Raw genomic sequence first — 20,011 nt, 5'->3', positions numbered from 1 at the left:
CAATTTTTATGAACATTTTCCATGCATAACAAGTTGAACCAAGAGAGAAAAACAAAAACAATACACACCCAGATGAAGTAGCTATCAGTTTTCAAAAATAAACATTAAAACATCTATCGTTACATGTTGCAAGAAAATAGATGACACAGATGAGGATATTTCCAAAGAAGAGCAGTTATGGTTTTGAATAATTGAAATTTTTAAAAACTGAATATCATAGTTGAAATAAAAGACTTAAAATGGGTGAGTTTAACATAAACTAGATGCAGCAGAGGAAAGGATCAGAAAACCATGGCCAGGCAAATACACAAAATGAGAAATGGGAAAAATTCAAACAGGTCTATGATCTTGTGGCAAAAGGTTTGACCAAGTGGAATTATAGTGCCATAGAGGAATGGAAAATTGAAGAAGCAACATTTGAAAAGATATTGAACAGTTTTCCCAAGAATATGTAATAATTTAAGCTAGGTATTTATAAAGCCACAACAAGCTCAAACAATGTAAAATAAACTAAATAAGTACTTAGATCCATTATAATAACTCTGCTAAAGTTAAAACCATAAAGATAAAATTTTGAATGCAGTTAAAAAAAAGACACATTACCTTCAAAGAGCAACAGAAGATTGATAAGTGACTGATGAAATGGTGGAAAACAGAAGGCATTTTCCAAATGATAAAAGCACAAACTTCTAATATAAAATCTTATAATCTTCAAAACTAACCTTCAAAATAGAAATGATACTGATCTCTTTAATTCACTTTGAAATCTACTTTAATTTCCTTTGAAATACATCAAAATAAATAGGATACATTAATGACTGTGTTGTAGTTAAATGAACAGCAAGATAATGTGATACAGCCAATATAGTAAAGCATTAATGGTTATCTAGGTAGTGGTTATACTTATTTTCACCATGAAATCTGTCAACATTCATCTGTGTTTGAAAATATTCATAATAAAATACTGAGAAAAATGAAAGCATAAGTCTCTTCCAATGGATAAAAACATCAGAATAAGAAAGCATCTGATATGAAAAGATGTTCAGTATACTAAGTCATCAAGGAAATATTATTTAAAATTCCAGGGAGCTACCATCGTAATTCCCGAAGAATGGCTAAAAATTAAAAAAAGAAAAAGGAAACTGATAACACCAAGTGTTGGCAAGAATGTTCAGCAACAGAAATACTCATATTACCAGTGGGAGTTTAAATTAATACATCCAGCGGGGCGCCTGGGTGGCTCAGTCGGTTAAGCGTCCGACTTCGGCTCAGGTCATGATCTCACGGTCCGTGAGTTCGAGCCCCACGTCGGGCTCTGTGCTGACAGCTCAGAGCCTGGAGCCTGCTTCGGATTCTGTGTCTCCCTCTCTCTCTGACCCTCCCCTGTTCATGCTCTGTCTCTCTCTGTCTCAAAAATAAATAAACATTAAAAAAAAATTAAAAAAATAAATTAATACATCCAGCAATAACAGCTACTAAAGTCAGAGTTCTGTCTGCTTTAACACCCAGTACTTCCATTTCTATGTGTTACATATGTACAACATATGAAATACACACAGTTGTGTTTTTTTTTAATTTTTTAATGTTTATTTTGTTTTTGAGAGAGAGAGAGAGAGACAGTGTGAGCAGGGGAAGGGCAGAGAGAGAAGGAGAGACAGAATTTGAAGCAGGCTCCAGGTTCCCAGTGTCAGCACAGAGCTTAACACAGGGCTTAAACCGACCAATTGTGAGATCATGGCCTGAGCCAAAATTGGACGCTTCACCAACTGAGCCACCCAGGTGCCCCAACACTCAGCTGTTAAGAGGAGTAGAACTTATTATTAGCCCAAACCATAAACTAACCAAATTCAAGGGATGTGTATTTCACCATTGGTTGAGAGCCAACAGTCTAGAGGTGTAATCTTGTTTCAGCTTTATCAAGGTATAATTGACAAAACCATAAAATATTTAAAGTATATATCAAAAAATGGCAAGTAAAGACAAGTTTATTTCTGACCCAAGTTGCAAAGATAAAAACATAAGAAGCTTCTCCTTCATGTGTCTAACAGGTCCATGAATTTAGCAGGACATCTACCCTGATACCCAAGGCCACAGTAACCAATGGGCATTGATAAGCAAGGTGGACAGCTATACACAGGTCATTTAGGAAGCTGAAAACAGAGGCACAGGAAGCAAAGGACTTTATTTTCATTTATAAGAGAGACTGGAACATGGAAAATAAAATTACCTATTTCCCTGAAATGAATTCTCAAAAGGCCAGTGTAGTTGTCACAAACGGAAAGATATGTAAAAAGAGAAGCATGAGGACAGGTGATATGTGAAAATATAGAATTAAATTAAGATGTTGACAAGATGGTATTCTTGCCTGTGGGGGAATTTTTCCCAGAGAAAACCATGCCAAGAGAATAATTAATTTAGTAAACATTTATAAAATTGATTCAATTCATATTCCTGTTCTTTCAGAACAGATGACATCAGGAAGGTCAATAGGTTACTACAAAAATTCTAAAACCGGGAAGACCAAGAAGAGAATGGTAGGCCTTACCCTAGAAGAATTCATGCAATCTCCATTAAAAAGTATATTTCAGTATGCACGTGCATTTGAGAAATGTTTGTTGTCCTTGTCTACTGTAATAAATGAAACAGAATCTCTGTCTTCATGGAGCTTGATTTATAAATAAAGCTTATAAATAAGTAATAATAATAATAAATAAAGCTTACTTTCTGGGGCACCCAAGTGGCTCAGTCACTTAAGAGTCTTACTTTCTTTTAGGTCATGATCTTGAGGTTCGTGAATTCGAGCCCCACACTGGGCTCTGTGCTGACAGCTTGGAGCCTGGAGCCTGCTTCAGATTCTGTGTCTCCCTCTCTCTCTGTCCCTCCCCCACTCACACACTCTCTTTTTCTCTGTCTCTCAAAAATAAAATAAACATTAAAAAATTCTATAATAATACTTTTTTATGAATATAATTTATTGCCAAATTGGCTTACATACAACACCCAGTGCTCATCCCAACATGTACCCTCCTCAGTGCCCATCACCCATTTTCCCCTCTCCCCACCACACATTTCATATATATATATATATATATATATATATATATATATATATATATATATACACACACACACACATATATGTATGTAATATATACATATTACATACACATAATATACATATTATGTATTATGTACATATTACATATACATATGTATATGGCAAATATTGCATTGAAGGCACATAAAGAACCTCTCAAAATTATACATGTCTTAGAGATCAAGGGAGCCTTCTTATAGAAGGTAGCTTGTTAATATTTACATGCAGGGGTTTAACAAAGAGTCCTAGAATGATAGAGTGTTTTTTATATTAATACTAATGATAATAATTGCCATCCAGTGCTATTTGTCATAGGCATCATGCAAGGAACATTTCACTCATTATTTCTTTATATCTTATATTATTAATGAGGAAATAAAGTATCAATATGGCCATAGCACTTCACATTTGCTGTAGAATATAACATAATCAAAGGACTAATATCCCATCATGTTCACAGTTACTCAAGGGAAGGGGATTACAGAGGGCCATGGGTTATTGGGAATCAGCTTAGTATTCTGCCTAGCACACCACTCAAATCCTTTTGGCGTTAAAGTCACACACTATCTTTCCTATCATCGCTATGCTAAGGTTTATAAATCTGTCAGGATGTTTCCTTTGGTGGCACAAGGATCAGAAAGCTAAGAAGCAAGGGTCCCAGTTGTCTCCTAGAGTGATATTCTGCAAATGATCCTCTATTGGTAATGTAGTATATTATACTTACCATCCCTATTCCAGAACCATGTTTCTAGGCTCTGTTGTCTCTCTGGTCTCTAGCTGAAAATTTCATCAGCAGTTAGTTCTTGGAATGCTTTTATACATTAGTAGTGAAGACAATTTGGGGGAGTTTCTTATTGATATGGCTAAAGTTACATTGCTTTCAAATAGTATTTCACTAAGCTTGTCATTGGTTGTAGTTCTTTTCACCCATAAAAACAAATGAAAAAAAGCACAAACAGAATAGAAGAAAAGTAATCACTGCACATTAATGTGAAAATTCCAAAGATCCCTTGAACATACATACACCTCTTCTCTGTAAAGGTCAATTTTTGTTGCAAAACAGGATGCAACTTGAAGGGTGAAAAAGAAAAAAAAAATACACATACTTAACTCCAACCATGACAAAATTTGGTATTTTAAATAATTCAACATTTCTAAAATTCTGTAAGGAAATTAGTCTAAGGAAATAATCTGTTTTCTAAATAAGGACCGAGAGAGAGAGAGAGAGAGGTCCCTTTTCATGAATGAAATGTTATTTTCTAGTTTCATCCCAGGCACCAATCGGTAACATGAGTTGCTCTTGGGCTTCAAAGTAGAAAATAATCAGCTGCACATATGTTCAGAAAACAAAACAAAACAAACAAAACAAAACAAAACCAACAGCACTCTTCAGGTTAATTTAAAGTCCTAGTAATATGGCAAGAAACATGTCCTTTGAAATGTATACAAAAACAATGCCTTATACTAGAACTTTTCATTTTTTTGAGTTAGAAACCATCAGACTCATGAGGTCTTCTAGTCCATTATTTCCATCATTTGAACGTGTTGTGGCACCTGGATGAGCATGAACTGATATTCGTACTCTCCAAAGATAGATCCCTTCATATACAGGAACTATGCACATTAAATATCCCAGTGTTATTTGAGAGTTACTTCCTCATACACAATTAGTGCAGCTGTCACATATAAAATGTATATGTAAATGCACATGTATGTAGTTCTAGGACCCACTTAATTTAGAGGAAAAAGCAATTTTGTAAGTATTTTTGAATGTTAAAAATCTCTGCAACATTATAAATTAGTGAATTAATCAATGTCTAAGCATATGGAATGGAAATTTACCTATGAAGTTGATGTAAAACTTTGACATTGAACTGTTTTATACTTCCCAAACTGGTCATTTTAAATGGTTTAAACTAATATAACACCTTATTATAGCATCAAGCTAATATTATTAATAGTATTTGCTACTTTTACTTCATCTTGAATAAAGGAAAATCTATTTCTCTTTGTGCATCCTGTGATTATTTATTAGGAAAAAATTAGCTTAACTTTCGTATAGAATGATTTGAAACACTGGTGTAAAATACGCAAAAGTGAATATTTATCTACCTTTCCAGTTGTATCTCCTGCCACTCTGTTTACACCTACTCTGAATTCATAGGAGACTTTCTGTCTTTCTTTAGCAACTCTGGCTAAAGCACGTCCATGGTTTATTTCACTCTTGTAGTTTTCTCTGTGTCTAGTGCCCTTCCCCTATAACCTTTCCATGAGAGGCACAAGAGAGGTCGCCTAGAATTTCATCTCCTATTTGAAGCCTTCCTAGAATTGTTCACTCAGATCCCACACACAATGAGACTTGGTTTAACTGTGATTGAATATATGTTATTTGTACCAATAGAGTGCAAGTTGCTTGAGGTGAGAGATCACATCCATTTGTTTGTATGTGATTTGCAGTCAGTGTAAGGTCTGTATGCACACAAAATGTGTTCATTGAATTGAAGATTGCTACTAAATGCAGTGCATTCCAAACACTGGAAGTACTGTAGCAAATCTCCCAAAGGCATTTTCTTATACATGGAATGTTCAGTTATCTACTGGTGTTTTCTAATTGTCTTACCACACATTTCCTACTACATTACCAGGAGTCCTGCTGAGATAGTACTGCCAGCAGCTACATATCTTGCCAATTTGTGTCAGAAAATGTTGAAATGTTGCCTTTTCAGTGATGAACTAAACAGTAGGGGCTCTGAACAGTTACCATGGCAACAGAGACCAGGGAAAGTAAAAAGGGACTGACAAATTCCATTGGAGGGATGAGAGGGCTGGATCTCCCAACAAAGATGAACTGACAAAGTCCCCAAGGCCAAATACTTCTCTCTTCCAGTTTTGAATCCTCAGGGTCTTTGTAATCAGAAGACTATCCTGACTCTGCCCCAAAAGATGAGGCCAACCCTCAGCTCTAGCTGACTCAACCTGTGCTGACTCAATGTGTGACACATGTGGCTCCTTCCCAGACTACTCCCCTTGCTCCAGAAGATGAGATACTAAGACTTTGAATCATTTAAAATTTACTCTGAAATCAGTGACCTTTTCACCAACTGCAGGGTGCTTTCAATTCCTCTTGAATTAATAAACAATTCAGGTAGCCAAGGTGACAAGATTTGAACCTATACTTCGTAGGAATTTCAATTCTAATACTTCCAAGATCAATAACAGTTCAGATCTCCTCATGTAGAACTGAACTGGAGTTCTCTGTCAGAATGCTTACAATATGGTGAAAAGAGGCACGACAATATTGGATCCCTGAGAAAATGCTTAAGGAAACTTAAAGATAGGAGTAAATATATTATTTTTTATTACATTATTATATTTCCCTGAAAGCTTGTTCTTCTCTTTACAAGATAACAACAACAAAGACATTTTATATATGCTTGTCATGACTTCTGTTTTAGGTTTTTGAACTGGAGTTAATTCCAAAGGTTCAGTTATTTTGTGATAACATTGATCTGTACATTTATGATAGGTAAATTTTTGTGTACCCAGGGTATAAAATTTTTAGAGGCACTTGGGTAGCTCAGCCAGTTGAGTGTCTGACTTCGGTTCAGGTCATGATCTCACAGTTTGTGGTATCGAGCCCTGTGTTGAGTTCTGTGCTGACACTGGGAACCTGGAGCCTCATTCAGATTCTGTGTCTCCCTCTCTCTTTGCCCTTCCCCCACTTGCACTCTGTCTCTACCTCAAACAAAAATAAATAAACATTTAAAAAAATAAGTAAAATAAAAAGAAATTAAAAAATAAAAATTTTAAAGGTAATATGTCATTTTAGGTATCAGTACATTTTTATATAGGTATAGACATGTAAATAGGTCATTTATGCTGACAAGGAATGCATATTATCTATAATAAATAGAAAGTAAGTTTGGTAATAAATATAAAATAATACATTCTTGAAAATAATATGTCATAATATCATATCATATATTCACCTGTTATATACTCTTATCTACAAGGAAACACAGGAGCATTTAACAGTCACTTCTTGGAGTGGAATTGAGAGAATTCAGGTAGAAGAGGTCTTTATCTATTAAATTAATTAGATTAAGGGTAGATCTGAAATTATTACAAAATAAGCCCATGTTATTTTCTATGAAACATACATTTTTAAAGCAAAATTCTAAAACAAATTACATTGCACATGTTCTCTGTTCGACGTTTATGTAATTATTTTCTGTTCTTATTTTCATTATTTCTTTCATTCTTATATGTTGAGTTTGCTGTTGCCTTTTCTCGCTTTTTAGATGGCTACTTAGATCATTGATTTTTAGTCTTCTTTTATAAAGGAGGCATTTATAGCCATATGAATTTTAGTAAAGGATGGTGACAGCTGCATTATATAATTGTTTGTTTGCTTTGTTTTGTACATTTTACTTAAGCTTGTATACCAAAAAGTTCAGAAATCATCATGTTAGGGTCAAATATCTTTATCATAGTGAACACATCCATGTAGACAGCACCAATAGGAGGAAACATTATAAATAGGACACCAGAAGTCTCTGTGCTTCTTTTAGCAACATTTGCTCACCCCAAGGGCAATGCTATCATAATTTTTAAGTACTTGTATTAGTTTTGCCTAATGAAATTTTTTTACAAATAGAGTAATACAGCATGACCTGTTCATGTCTGCCTACTTTTGCTTAATATTATAGTTGTGAGTTCTCCATTTTGTTCTATGTATTTGAAGTTCATTCATTCTTGTTGATGTGTAGTATATCATTGCATGAATATGCCACAGTTTTTCATTCTTTTCTAGTAAGCATTTGAGTATTTCCAGTTTGGACTATTACAAACAATTCTTCTGAGAGCATCTGTGTGTGTGTGTGTGTGTGTGCACATTTAAGACCATATGTATACATACATTTAGTGAATACATGTAGAAGTGGATCATACAGAGTTCGTAGATACTAAGAAACAACTTTTCAAAATATCTGTACCAATTTATAGTTCTACAATTAATTTAGGAGAGTTCCAGTTATTCTATATCCTTATTGAAATTTGGTAGTATTTTTAAATTTTTAGATTTTACCATTTTAGTAAGTGTATAGTGATATTCAATTGTAACTTTAAATTGCATATTCCAAAGGCTAATGTGCTTGAGCAACATTTTCTATTTTTATTACACTTTCATATACCCTATTTTGTGAAATGCCAATTCATGTTTCTTGTACCTTTTCCTTTTAGTTTTTGCTATTTTCTTTTTTTTTGTAGGAATTTTTAATGGATTTGAATATAATTCCCTTGTTCAGTACGTGCATTGGAAATTTTTATTCTATTATGCAACTTGATTATAACTCACTTAATGATGCCATTTGATGTTCTGAAGTTTTTTATCTTAAAACTGTACAAGTTATTTTTTTTTCATTTATGGTTAGTTCTATTAGAAGATTCTTTCAAAAAAAAAATATCCACTCCAAGGATATTCTACTAGGCAATTTTCTAAACTTTGCTGTATTACTTTTTGATAAACAATTCTGGGAGTAGTTTTGTGAATTGTGTAAAATAGTAGTGCACATATATTTTTTTCCTCTGTGAATGTCCAATCCTTCCATTTATGCAAAAATCGTCCTTTCCTCACTGCACTATCACCTAGACATCAAACAGGTGAGCATATGTGAATGGAAACATTTTCAGTGATTCTAAATGCTTCCACCAGATACCTATTCTACACCATCTTTATTATTGTATATTTATAATGCGTCTTATATCTGGAGTGTAGAGCTAACAAATTTTGTTTAACTTCAGAATGTTGTCTGAACATTGCCCTTTGCATTTACATATAAATTCCTGAAGTCAATTTGTTAATTGCCACAAAAACTAACAAACAAATCTGTTGGGTTTTTAATTGAGATTGCTTGCAATCTCTAGATCAACTTAAAGGGTATTGCTATCATTTTAAAAATTAAGTCTTTCAACTCACAGTGGTATATTGCTTCATCTATTAAATCTTCCTTTATTTTTTCTCATTTTTTGGACTTTTTAGTATTAATGCCTTGTTCATTTTTTGTTAAATTAGTTTTCGGTTAATTGCTGAAGTTACTGTTACCATATGATAACTTTTACATTTTTTTCGGCCTATTCTTTTTCCTCACGTAAAAACAAAATTAGTTATTAAAAAGAGAACTTGAGGGGCACCTAGGTGGCTCAGTTGGTTGAGTGGCTGACTTTGGCTCAGGTCATGATCTCGCTGCCCGTGAGTTCGAGCCCCGCATGGGGCTCTGTGCTGACAGCTCAGAGCCTGGAGCCTGCTTTGGATTCTGTGTCTCTGCCTCTCTCTGCCCTCTCCCCAGCTCACGCTCTGTGTCTCTCTGTCTCTCAGTAATAAATAAACGTTAAAAAAAAATTAAGAAAAAAAAGAGAACTTGTAACAAGTGATCTGGATAAGTAAACTTATTCATTTAAATATTTCTTTTCAGAATAATCTCCAACATTTATAACTTTATTATATGGGAATTTCTTTTACTATTCTTATTCCAGTTCTTATTCTTTGTATTTTTTTCTCCCTGTTTTAACACTGACTTAACAGAGCAGGAGCTAGAGGGCATTTGTGTTTTGCTTCCAGTTTTAGAGAGTATATTGAATACTTCCATTTATTTCACTGAGTTTTTATTTGGTTTTGTGTGTGAATTTGTGTGTGTGTGTAAAAGAAAGATGTTTGCCTTAATTCCAATTTTGCTGAATTTTATCATAAGAATTTTTTTCGCATGCTTGGTCCATATTTATTGCAATAATCATACAATTTTTTTTCAATTGTGGTGAATTATATTGTTTGATTTTTTAATTATAAATTGTCCTTGCTTACCTAAAATAAATCCTGTTTGTTAATAATGTTCATTTCTATCATTATATTAGATTTGCTATTGTTTTATTAAGGAATTTTTCATCTACATTCAAGAGAAAATTTTATTTTGTCTCAGATTTTCTTTACTTGCTGTATCTTTTCAAAGCTTTAGAAGCAAGTTTTTATTGGTCTTATAAAAAAGAGTTGGGAATTTCTGCCTCTTTGGCATGTTCTAGAATGGTTTATTAAAGAGTTGCATTCCTCTGTTAAAATATTTGGAAAAAATAACTGGTAAAACCATCTGGTCTGTCTTTATGGAAAAGTTTTTCAATGATGATTTAATTTACTCAATTAACACCAGATTCTTCAGATTTTTTTTCTGATGTCATCTTTGTAAAGCATTTATCAAGAAATCAATTTGCTTTCTCCAAATTGTCAAATAATGCATGATGAAATAAAATGTTTGTAATACCTATTTAACTTTACTTCTATACATATTTTCTTCCACTTATGATGGAGTTACATCCCAATAAAGCGGATGTAAGTTGAAAATATAAGTCAGAAATGCATTTAACACATCTAACCTACTGAATATCTTAAGTTTAGCCTAGCCTAACTTTAACATTCTCAGAACACTTACATTATCTTACAGCTGGGCAAAACCATCTAACACAAAATCTATTTTGTAATAAAGTGTTGAATATATCAAGAGAATGGTTGTATGAGTATGGAACAGTTATATCAGTTGTTATCCTTGTGATGGTGGGGCTGACTAGGAGCTGTGGTCACTGCCTCTGCCCAGAATCAAGACAGAGGATCTTATCATATCTTCAGTTTGGGAAAAGATCAAAATTCAAAATTCAAAATATGATTTATACCAAATGAGTATCACTTTTAAACTATCATCAAGTTGAAATATTATAAGTTGAGCCACTGTAAGTCAAGGACCATTTACATATTTTTTAATGACTCTATAATTTTAATTTTTGCTACTGATATTTTTTCTTTTATTACTGTTAACTGCTCTTTCAAGTACTTGATTTTTATATTTTTTTCAAAGAACCCATTAATTTTTGCTGATTTTCTGTTATTTCTTTAACATCTTATTGATTTTTTGTTGTTGTTCCTTCTAATTTATTTCATTCTTACTTGCTGATTTTCCTAGCCTTGGATATAAAGATTTAAGTAATTTCTTTTCTTTTTTTAAGTTTTTATTTATATTCCAGTTAGTCAACATACAGTGTAATATTAGTTCCAGGTGTAGAATTTAGTGCTTTGTCACTTACATACACTCTTTTTCCCTTTATACTGTATCCCTAAGTCTATGCATTAAGTCTATACATTACCTGAGTCACACATTTTTATCTGTACTTAATTACATTCATTTAAAATATTTGCTAATATCTTCTTTGACACACGTTCTTTATAAATATGTAGCTTAATTCCCGTTTAGTTGATATTTTTCTATTTATTATTTTTATTGATTTTTATTTAGCTTAGATCCATTGTGGTTAGAGATTTACCAAGAATATCCCCAAATGTTAAAATTTATTGAACTTTTCTTTATGGTATGTGTCTGGCCAATTTGGTGAATATTCAGTATAAACTTCATACTATGGTTATTTGTCATTTACTGTTTACACTATTTTTATATGATAATTAGGTTAAATCTGTTACTTAGATTTTTTAAGCATTTAACCTTATAGAAATTTTGTTTTTTTCTCCCAGTTTATTAGATGTTTGCTAAAAATATGTCAACATTATTATGAGCCTATTTTCCTTTTTCTGCACTTAATTTTTTCTTTATATGTGTTATTTAGAGTATAGACTTAGAATTATGACATCTTTTTCTTAAATTAAATTCCTTAATAATTATGAAATCCCTTTTATCTCTAAGGATGTTTTCTGCATTAAAATCTACTTTATGTGATATTAATGAGTTGTACCAAATTGCTTTTGATTTTCTATACAGCATTTTTTTTTTAAAGTTCTCATCCTTGGATTTAAAGTGTACTTCGTTTAGGCAGTATATAAGAGGAATTTGTACTTTTATTCAGTCCCCAAATGGAGTCATTTACTTGGAGTATAATATATATTTACATTTATTATCATCATTGATATGGTTCTGTTTTCTTTTACCTTCCTGTTACTCATTCCCGTATGTGTGATTCAGTTTTATGTTCGATTTTTCCCCTTCCCCTTCTCTTTTGAATTAATCATGCATTTATATCTTTGTAAACTCTATTAAATTATCATTTACACATTGTTTAATTCTTCTTTAAATTATTACTCAGAGGGTTGTAACATCAACCATTATCTTATTACAGTCCAATAAAAACAATATTTACATTTTCCCAATTCTACTAGAGCCCTAAATCTATTAAATTATATCCACAATATGTATCTTTTATTTCCATCATTTCAGTTCTACATAGGGTTAACCTCATTAGACCAGTATAAATATTGTTCATTTTTATTTATTTAAGTTATTCATTTTTTGTAATGTTTATTTTTGAGAGGGAGAGAGAGAGCGAGCGCAAGCAGGGGAGGGACAGAGATAGAGGGAGACACAGAATCCAAAGCAGGCTCCAGGCTCTGAGCTCAGCACAGAGCCCAAGGTGGGTCTTGAATCTACGAACAATGAGATTATGACCTGAGCCAAAGTGAAACGCTTAACCAACTGAGCCACCCAGGTGCCCTTAAGTTATTCATTTTTAATCAACACTTATTTATATTTGCCCACTTATTTGCTCCTTTTAGTCTGCTTCATTTTCTCCTACACATCCATGTTTCCATTGCTATCTCTTGACTATAATCTGCAATATTCCTTTCTTTACATGTCAGCCTGCTTGCTTCCAATTTCCGTCTTCTATTTCTTGTCTTTATTTTTAAGGATTTTCTTTCTGAGTATATATTACTAGGTTGGTTGCTATTTGTTCTTAGTACACTAATGCCATACCATTGCCACTAGTTTCCATTATTTCTATTAAGAGGTCAACAAATATATCTTTCTTTGATAGTAATGTATTTTTTTTCTTCCCTGTATATTTTCAAGATTTTCACTTTGTGTCACTTTTTAGCAGTTTTACTACTATGTATAGAAGAGAGTTGGTTATGTGTGTGTGTCTGTGCCTGTCTGTGTGTAAAGTTATACTGCTCTTCTTTGCTGCCTCTTTTGAGTCTGCGTATTCATGTCTTCCACTCATTTTTGAAAACCGCTCATTGTATTTTCATGTACTGCTTTTCCTCCATTTTCTCTCTCTTTTCTCCATGGAACTTGAATTGCCTGTATGCTAACACATTTGACTGTGTTGCATATGTCTCTCGTACTTTTAAAATTTTTTAGTTTTCTTTTTATGTTCCAAGTTGAGTGTTTATATCTGTATTTCTATATCCAGTTCATTGGTAGGTTTGTCTTTATTGCTTTATTTTCCTTTTACAGTTAGTCATATTTTATTATCTCAATCATATGATTTATCTAAATCGTAAAAATTATCTATTAATGTTTAGAAAGATTCAGTCAGCAGCCAGTTTATCCCTATTTTACCTGATGATTCTTTCAAGCCTAAGGTTTCTTGTCTCTCAGTCCTATATTCTTGGGTTCCCAAATCTCAGCTATTCTTGGGTTCCCAAGTTAGCTCTTCAGCTTCCCAGCCCATGCAATTTTAAATTTTATAAATATCTCTGGGAGAGACTATATTTATCTTAAAGCAGGACCTCACCCCATGAATATCTTTTTCCCCCTAAACATTGAAGATAGTGAACTCTCTTATATATATGTTTTTGGCTTAGTTTTCCAGCCCTGTATCCAATCCCAGAGCTAAGAATTAGCTTCAAATTTGAGACCACTGAAAGGTTCATGTGTTACTCTAGCTCTGAGTTTCTGCAAAATGCATTACTGGATTATCTTTCTGTCTTTGGAAAGTATCTTGTCTGGAACAAGCTTGATTTTAACCGACAGGCAGAAGCAGACAATGTCACAAGTAGAGCAAAAGTAGCTGGTCATCCTCAACTCATCACAATTCTTTTTTTTTTTTTTATGTTTACTTATTTATTTTGCATGAGCAGAGAAGGGGGAAAGATTGGGAGAAAGAGAGAATCCCAAGCAGGGTCCATGTTGTCAGCACAGAGCCGGACAAAGGGCTCGATCTCACAAATTGTGAGATCATGACCTGAGCCAAAAGCAAGAGTGGGTCACTTAACCAACTGAGCCACCCAGGCACCCCCCAACACAGTTTTTTTTTCTGTGAATTTTAGCTCATGCAGGCCTTATTGCCTCCAAAGTCCCTTCCCTCAATGCCTTTAAAAGTATGGTTTTGTTATTTATTTGGCTAGGTGTGACAGGAGCATTACTCTGCTGCAAACTGCTGCATCTTACCTGGAAATGTTTCTGTGGAGTTGTTTGAGCAAATTGTAGATAAAAACTATATAGTTTATTTGGTATCTGTGTACATAACTTCTAGATAGGGTTTAATTTTCTTCTGGCAGGCAGCTTGGTTAGGAGTAGATTACCTTAATCTTCTCAGAAATTAGGTGCTTCAAATTTATTTTCAGTGACAACTGGTTTATCTCCAGTCTAGTTTATCTCCTTGGATAGAGTCTTTTGGAGTCTAGTAGAAAATTCTGGGTGTTTACAGAGCCTCTAATGTGACAGGAGCTCAACTCTAATTTTTATTCTACCAATCTCCTGATATGATGAGGGTACAGTTTGGACTCTCAGATGTTCAGCCTCAGATTTCTGCTTAACTTCTCAGCTCAATACCCATTCCCACCTCCAACAATCCACCTACTCCTCCCCCTGGCAAATTCGAAAACTACTTCAATAGGAAAAGTGTTTCCAAATGTCTGGTTCATTTTGCTTAGGTTATTTTCTCTCTCAGAATTATAACTTAATAAGTCTTTGCTGTGGTATGCTCTCAAATATAATTTTTGTCTTTTTTTTTTACCCCAGCTTGGCTAGTTGTTCTCAGTGAATGGATTGGTCCACAACAAATTATGGTGCTGCTTCCAAATTAATTATCATGTATTTTAATTCTATTTCTACTTTTAACCACACAAGCTGTTATAAGTATAGTCACTATGTATTTTTGGCCTATTCTACATATTTATTTTTTTTCTTTTTCCCCATTCCTTCTTTTAATCTCTTTTATTTGTTTCCTTAATAAACTTCTAAAATTCCCTTTAGTATAGCTATGCTGTTGACCTATTCTCTGCAAATAAAAGAGAACACATTTATAATTCTCTTCAATTATTCATAATAACCTATGGGAAAAAAATAGGTGCTGCTCAACTTAACATAACATGAAATTATATTTTTAATCAATAAAGCAACGTACTAAACTTTTATTCACGGATAATGTCAGATATTTATAATTATTAATTTATATAATTGTTACATTTTAGGGTAATGAAATAAATTTATAATTCATTTGATTAACGGGACTTCTAGGGGCCTGTGAAACTGACTATACGATTTCTTTGACCCAAATAGGAAAAAAAATTAAAAGACATAAACCCAAAAAGAAATTGACTTACTTGAAAAGAAAAACACTGCATTCTGAGCATGGTGGATTTTACTATATATATATATATATATATATATATATATATATATATATATATATATTCTTTTTTTATGAAATTTATTTTGAAGCCTAGCTCCATTATTCATGAGAAAGAAATCACTTCAAAATTTGCCCCACAAGGAGGAATTCTGACCCTTCTCATTAACCTTCTTTTTCCTCTACCCCAATCTCAGCCTTCACACATTTCAACAGATCTCTGATGTTATTGATGCATCTTAGTCCTCAAATTGAAATGTCATAATCCACTTAAAATTCTCCTCGATTCACATCAAACTCAGTCATCATCCCTGTGCAACAGAACTCTAAAAGAGTTAAAAATAGAATTTTGTAGTGCTCTATGCATTTTTAAAACAATCTAGTAAGTACAAGAAATATATAATACTTATATAGGACATAAAAATAAATTAAAATCAGTTGTCAAAAGTCCTCTTTAACCTAGTAATTTTCTGGAAACTTTTGTGGTTGCTATAGATATAATTAATTGGCACTCTGTGCCTTCACAAAACAAGAGGAGATTTTTCGAGTCATGTGCATAACTAATTTCCTTCTGAATCAAGCATAATTTCCTTACATTAATGGTAGCGAAATAAGCCTGAATTTCCAGGTTATTTGTGACTGACTTTATAAGAGAATCTTATTTTCCTATTTCTTATTTCTTATTTCTAAACCACAGAACACAGAAGAAAAAGGTATTCCAAATGACTTTGGATCAAGCTGAGTCTTATGGACAAATAATTATCACTACTTAGTGGGCCGTCGATTCTGCAGGGCTGCCATGCATTTCATTTCAATGACCATGCAATTTTGGCATCAAAATGTATTTATCAATTAGTAAAGGATGAATAGTTTTTGATAATCTTTGATTTGTCAATGACAAGAGAGAGGTGACTTAAAAAATGTAACACATGTAACAAAAGTCACTTAAAAGAGAAATAAGTATATATCTGATAAAAACAATTTAGCGCTGGCGGTGTCAGCATGCTTCTTTACTCCTCAAAAATGTTACATAAGACATGAATAGACACTTTTCCAAAGAAGACATCCAGATGGCTAACAGACACATGGAAAGATGCTCAGCGTTACTCATCATAAGAGAGATGCAAATCAAAACCACAACAGGTAACATCTCACACCTGTCAGAATGGCAAAAATTAACAACTCAAGAAACAACAGATGTTGATGGGGATGAGGAGAAATAGAGTCCCACTACTCGTGAGACTGCAAACTGGTGCAGCCACTCTGGAGAACAGTATGGAAGTTCCTCAAAAAATTAAAAATAGAACTACCCTACTACCCAGCAACTGCACAACTAGGTATTTATCCAAAAGATACAAAAATGCTGATTCAAAGGGGCACATGATCCCCAATGTTTATAGCGGCACTATCAACATTGCCAAATTATGGATAGAGCCCAAATGTCCATCAACTGATAAATGCATAAAGGTGTGTGTGTGTGTGTGTGTGTGTGCGTGTGTGTGTGTGTGTGTGTGTGTGTGTACACTCTGGAACCAATACTACACTGTATGTTAACTAAATGGAATTTAAATAAATACATTAAAAAATATTACATAGCTGTGGTAGAATGGGGATGAATTGCAAGGCCACAATTTGTACTGGAAAGCCACTGTAGGGTGGAGCAGGCTCTAGAGGACCACACCCACTTGGAGTATTGAAAGGAACTTTTGATAGCATGGGAGATAAAAGACTAGACATAAGGCAGACCCAAACCAGCTTAATCCTGAAAAAAGAACACAGAGTGAAATCATAGATAATTGTCAGCAGTCAGTACATAAGAAGACAGTAATCTGGAAATATGAGACAGAAATAAAATCTCAGGGGAAAATATAAGGGACGTGGTATTGGCAGGACTGGAAAACATTACTAGTTCTAGAAAACCAAGTACTAGACCATGTTTGATAAGATGTATCTCAGACACAAGGTGATAAAAAGGAAACCTCAGTCTGAGACCTGGAATAAGAAGTTCAAGACTGGAGTAGCCACAAGCCTGATTTAAAGTTGAGAGTGAAGATTTTCTGAGCTTTCCGGGGAGAGTCCATAGGGCATTCTTCTGTATTCTCATCATAAACTGAAGGGAAACTTTCACAGTGTCCAAAGCCCTTGATATCTTGCAAATGAAGGAGGAAGATGTCCTCAAATTCCTTACAGCAGGAACTCACTCATGTTGCACCAACCTGACTTTCGAATGGAACAGTACATCTACAAAAGGATAAGTGCTGGTATTACATCATAAATCTGAAGAGAACCTGGGAGAATCTTCTGGCAGCTCATGCTATTGTTGCCATATAAAACCCAGATGATATCAGCATCATATCATCCAGGAGTACTGACCAGCGAGCTGTGATGAAGTTTGCTGTTGCTATTGGAGCCACTCCTATTGTTGGCTGTTTGATTCCTGGAACCTTCACTAATCAGATTCAGGCAGCCTTCCAGGAGCCAAGACTTCTGGTGGTTACCGATCCCGGGGCTGACTACCAGCCTCTCACAGAGGCATCTTATGTTAACCTGCCTACCATCATTCTGTGTAACACAGACTCTCCTCTGCATTATGTGGACGTTGCTAAACCTTGCAACAACAAGGGAGCTCACACAGTGTATCTGATGTGGTGATTGCTGGCCCAGAATTTCTGAGCAGCATGGCACCATTTCCCGTGAACACCCATGGGAGGTCATGATTGATCTGTACTTCTATAGAGATCCTGAAGAGACCAAAAAGGAAGGGCAGGTGAAAAGGCTGTGACCAGGGAGGAACTTCAGAGTGAATAGACTGCTCCAGCTCCTGAGTTCACTGCTACTCAACCTGAAGTCTCAGACTGGTCTGAACGCATGCGGGTGCCCTCTGTGCCTATTCAGGAGTTCCCTACTAAAGACTGAAGTGCTCAGCCTGTCACTGAAGACTGGTCCACGGTTCCCACTGCTCAGGTCACTGAATGGGTAGAAACAACCTTAAGCTACTCTTCCACAAAGGCAAACAAAATGGAAATAAGTTTGATGGGAAACAAATGGTTCCTTACCAAAAAAAAAAAAAGACCATAAAAATAAAACAAAAACATAAGATCACATGATGGAAGAAATCCTAATTTTCCAAGAATATCACTTTAATCACCTTAGATTCTTTTCATAAATGAAGAAATATCAATGAGCACAACTAGTTTTAACAAATTAGAATAAGGGATAGTTATGTTTTTAATTATCTTGGTTTTTGCTTTTATTTTTAGGCATATAAATTTAGATGGGTTACTGATATAGAGAGATTATAAGGAGGACACATTATTCTCTAAGGACTTGAACAGACTGTGAAAATACATTCAAGAGTATATTGCAACAGAACAAAGAAAAGCGTAGACTTTTATCTCATATTCCAAAGAATACAAATGAATAAAATATCATCAGGAAGAGAATGATTGGCAGGAAGAATTTTTTGCTAGGGAGGCATGAGTCTGAACTCTATTTATAAAAATCTAAATGTAGAGCTGTTTTCAAAAGCAGTCATAGTGCCTGAGGCACAAAAGAGTTAAATATTTCAGTAACTGGAAGAGCTTTTATCCATAATCACACATACCTACTCACTTACCTGTCTGGTATATTGATTGTTTTTAAATGGACATGGACAGGCAATTTTCCAAGGAACAAATGGAAGTGACCAATGCGCGCGCACACACACACACACACACACACACACACACTTTAACCTGTTCAGTAATTACATTATATTGAAATATTATTTTTTCATCTATGGAGATAACAGACTAAATGAATGGCAATATAAAATTGTAAGATGTGCACACCGAGGCATATTCTTGACAGTAGATATATAAATTGCTACAATCCCAAAGAAATCAAGTTGACAATTAAAGAACTGTCAGATGTTGCTGTTTTTTACTCAGCAATTCCTCAAAAAAAAAAAAAATAGATATACTGGCAAATATAAATTCATACAGATACTTACTGCAGCATATTTTAAACTGAAAAATACATACATATATACATATGTACCCCCAAATAGTATTGGAGAAATATTTAAGTTAATCATGATATACTCATCTAAAGTAACAGGGTATCTGTTTTATGTAGGCCTAGCATTCTTTAGCATCTTAGGAATTTACGGATGTCGACAAAATGGCACCTATTGTCAAAGGATGCAAAATAAAGTTAATTACTGGCAAAATAAATAGCAAAAGAATACCTAAAATTGAATGAATCAGGTCTGAACTGGACTGAAACAAGAGAAAAAGAGATGTTTCGGCTATACTGTGTATATATCCTAGGATAGATAGATGATAGATGGATAGGTAGATAGATAGATAGACAGATCGATAGATCTAGCAAAGAAGAAAAAAAGGCCAAGTTTTTGCCTCATTAAATTTATACTCTAGTGGGGGAGAGAAACAAGTAAACAAATAAATATATAATGCAATTTCAATTGCGTCAAGCATGAAAGATAATAAAGCATAGTAATAATTACAGCAGATT

The 20,011-nt window shown here is 33.9% G+C and overlaps 1 pseudogene; it reads left to right on the top strand.

The window, feature by feature from the left end:
• Positions 1-263: 263 nt before the first annotated feature.
• Positions 264-18,798, top strand: LOC132660645 (small ribosomal subunit protein uS2 pseudogene; annotated as a pseudogene).
• Positions 18,799-20,011: the final 1,213 nt, after the last annotated feature.

Source organism: Panthera onca, chromosome D1 (assembly GCF_046562875.1).
Source record: "Panthera onca isolate mPanOnc1 chromosome D1, mPanOnc1 haplotype 2, whole genome shotgun sequence".
Lineage (NCBI taxonomy): Eukaryota > Metazoa > Chordata > Mammalia > Carnivora > Felidae > Panthera > Panthera onca.
The sequence above is the reverse complement of the archived record's forward strand: the minus strand, read 5'-3'. Positions and strand labels throughout refer to the sequence as shown.